Source organism: Petaurus breviceps, unplaced genomic scaffold (genome assembly GCF_028583685.1).
Source record: "Petaurus breviceps papuanus isolate PSGF00001 unplaced genomic scaffold, PetGlider_PUasm1.0 174, whole genome shotgun sequence".
In the NCBI taxonomy this organism is placed as follows: domain Eukaryota; kingdom Metazoa; phylum Chordata; class Mammalia; order Diprotodontia; family Petauridae; genus Petaurus; species Petaurus breviceps.
The window spans coordinates 12,601,380-12,605,431 of NW_027185761.1; positions in this window are offsets into that span (position 1 = coordinate 12,601,380).

Consider the following 4,052-nt stretch of genomic DNA (forward strand, 5'->3'; position numbering starts at 1 on the left):
GAGAGAGAGAGAGAGAGAGAGAGAGAGAGAGAGAGAGAGAGAGAGAGAGAGAGAGAGAGAAATTCCCCTTTTAGCTTACTGGCATATTCATAGGGATATAACTAAACCTATAGGCTTGTGCCTATAAAAACTAGCCCTATATTGTACTTTTCAAAGCAATGTTCCTGAAAACATTTTTCTTAGAAGTTTAGCACTTGCGAAAGGACTTTGAAAATTAGATCAAACTAGACATTAGATCAACTAAAGGTACAGAATCAAACATATTTTCACATACACAGCCAATATGTGAATTCATTTTCCTTCAGTCAATAAACATTTATTAAGCAAATATATGCCAGTTTTAAGATCTAAATGACTCAGCAGACAGAGTACAGGGCCTGGAGTCAGGAAACCCTCAGTTCAAATCCAACCTCAGACACTTACTAGCTGTATGACCCTAGACAAGTCATTTAATCTCTGTTTGCCTTAATCCATTGGAGAAGGAAATAGCTAGAAATAGCTAACTGGTCCAGTATTTCTGCCAAGAAAACCCCATGAACTGTATGGTCCTCAGGGTCACAAAGAGTGGGACACAACTAAACCACAACAACATGCCAACCACTGGGGTAAGCTCAGGGCAAAAGATGGTCCCTGCTCACAAGAAACTCATAGTCTACTGGGAGCAAAAACATACAAACTAGGCATGGTGGAAAGCCAGAAAAAATACCCTAAATTGGGAAATGGAGGGTCTTAGCAAGGTCAGTATCATTGGATTGCAGAGTATGTGGAGGTGGGCGGGAGGGTGGTATATTTAATGTTAGAATTTAATGTCAGAAGTTTTCCATAGAATATCCCACCAGTATTTATTTTGTGATGATTCAATGAAGGCTCATAGTCTCCAGTGGATAATAAGGATAAAGAGAATCCAATTTTCAAATCTTGCCTAAGGGAAGATACACTTTTCCATCTCTACTTAAACCAAGGTCCCCCAGTTCCAAGTCCTGTGCTCTTTCTACAATATTAGTAATTCCCCATCTGACCAAGTATGACAAACCCTTTTCAACATCAATAAATTTCAAGGACACCCATAGGATTAATTCTCAACCTATTTTGACTAAAAGGGTACTGAATACATAGGGATAAACACAAAACTTTTAACTGTTTTAACTATTAAAACTGTTTTTATTTCTTCTTTGAACCAAGAAGAAATTGCCTGTTTTGTCTTTTTATAAAGATATTGTGGATATTATTTTTATTGCTTTGGGTTTGGCTGTAAACAGTTGTTGAATTGTTATGTTTTTAGTTATATTGTATCTTTCTTTTCTTATTTTTTTGCAAAATGTGAATGCCTAGCTGGAATTAATTATGACTTTAAAAGCATTGTGTGTTTTTTGCCAAGCAAATTAAATCAAACTATCTGTTGATTGAGAAAACATATGCAGAATTGATAAGGATTACAACAGAGGTAAATTATTAATGTTGAAGGAGGTGTGGGACAATAGGCACACCATCATATGCTGCTGGTGCAACTATGAATTGGTCCATAGCCTTTGACTTACATGCACATCTCACAAAAAGGCATGTATCTCAAAAGGGTCAAGGAAAGCTCCCAAACATAACATTCATAGCAACACTTGTGTGGTAGCAAAGAAGTAGAAACACATCCTTAAACAAAGAATGGCTAAACAAATTGTACGTGCATTCTTATCAAACACTGAACATGAAGAATTTAGAGAGGAATTAGAAGATTTACATGAACTGGCTTGAAGTCAGGTATGAAGAACCAGGAAAATAATACATACAGTAACTATCACAACATAATAGAAAGAAGAATGCAATGAAACAGAATGCTATGTTATTATAATGTCCAAGAAGCTTGGCCCTGGAAAAGAATTTTTAAAACGTACTTCCCTCTTTTCACTGCAAAGGTGGCAGGAATGAACATTGTTAAGCAATGAAGAACATTGTGTACTCTGTTGGGCAAGGTGGATATGTTGTTGCTTTTGCTGAACTGCTTCCCCACCGTCTTTCTTTATTTAAAAAAAAATGACTTTGCTTTAAAAAAATGACTTGCAGAATGGGGGGGATATATTCAGAAACTCATATGATACAAAAATATCCATTGATAGGTGGGCAGAATCAAAATGGTGGAGTAGAAACAGGACCTCACCGCGGCTCCGGGTCCCCCCACCTCCAATCCATGTAAGAGGGGACTATGAACAAACTTTGGAGCTACAGAACCCACAAAATGACACAGAGAAGCTAACCTCCTGCTGAGGACAGCCCAGCAGGCAGGCAGGAAGGGGCCAGCCCAGTGCTCTGGGAGCCGAGCTCAGCCCCATGCCAAGGTTTTAGCCCTAGAATGGGCCTGATCAACCACCTGCTGGAGGGACTCCAGATCACCAGCCGCTGTGGCCGTTTCCAGAATTATCAACACATAGATGCTAAGGACAAAGGGAGAGCTCAGTGCAGTGTGGACTTTGGGACCCAGTAGTTGGGAGTGCTTCAGCTTTTCCCCTTGGGGCAAGAAGCAGCTGAGGGCTGTGGCACAGCGGCTGCCACATGGCAGCTTCAGCTCCTATTTTGCAGAGTGTAGGGGGACCAAGTGACCAGTCTGAGGGGTAATTGCTCTTGCTTTAACCTGCTTGGATCTGGATTGTGGTCTAGGGTGGAGGTCCTAGGGTGTTTGACCAGCTTGCCAAAGCACGTGGAGGCTTCAGAGAGGGCACCCAACTAATATCTCCAGCAGGTGAGAAAACCCCAGTGTTTGGAACAAAGCTCCCCTGTCTGGTGGCAGAGTTCTACTATGGCAAAAAGCCCAAAAGTCAAGTAATTGAGTGGCAACATGACCAGGCAAAGGAAGTAAAGCAAACAGAAGAATCCAACATTAGACTTGTATTTTGGGGACAAAAAGGATCAAAGCATGGAATAGGAGGAAGACAGTGAAGTCAGAACTCCTGCACCACAAGCTTCAAAGGAAAATACAAGCTGGTTACAGGCCATAGAGGACCTTAAGAAGCAGATAAGGGAAGTGGAGGAAAATTTGGGAAGAGAAATGAGAATGGTGCAAGAAAATTATGAAATGAGAGTCAACAGCCTGACTGAGGAAAATAATACCTTAAAAAATAGACTAACTCAAATGGCAAAAGAGGTTCAAAAAGGCAATGAGGAGAAGAATGCCTTAAAAAGCCAAATTTGCCAGATGGAAAAAGAATCTCAAAAGCTCACTGAGGAGAATCATTCCTTCAGAATTAGATTGGAGCAAATGGAAGCTAATGACTTTATGAGAAATCAAGAAGCTGTTAAACAGATGCAAATAAATGAAAGAATAGAAGGTAATGTAAAATATCTCATTGGAAAAACCATTGACCTGGAAAATAGATCCAGGTGAGATAATTTAAAAATTATTGGACTACCTGAAAGCCATGATCAAAGAAAGAACCTAGAAATCATCCTCCAAGAAATTCTCAAGGAAAACTGCCCTGATGTTTTAGAACAAGAAAGCAAAATAGAGGTTGAAAGAATCCACTGATCACCCCCTGAAAAAGATCCCAAAAAGAAAACTCCTAGGAATATTATAGCCAGGTTCCGTAATTCCCAGATCAAGGAGAGAATATTACAAGCATCTAGGAAAAAACAATTTGAATATTGTGGAAACACAATCAGGATAACTCAGGATCTGGCAGCTTCTACACTGAGGGATCGAAGGGCTTGGAATATGATATTCCAGAGGTCAAAGGAGCTGGGATTAAAACCAAGAATCACCTACCCAGAAAAACTGAGTATCATGTTTCAGGGGGAAATATGTCATTCAGTGGAATAGAGGACTTTCAAGCATTCTTGATGAAAAAACCAGAGTTGAATAGAAAATTTGACATTCAGATACATTTGACATTCAGCAAGAGAAGCATGAGAAGGTAAACAGGGAAAAGAAATCATAAGGAACTTATCAAAGTTGAACTATTAACATTCCTACATGGAAAAATGATAATTGAAATTTTTCTCAGTATGAAAATAGTTGAAGGAAAAAGATATATATATATATATATATATATATATATATATATATATAT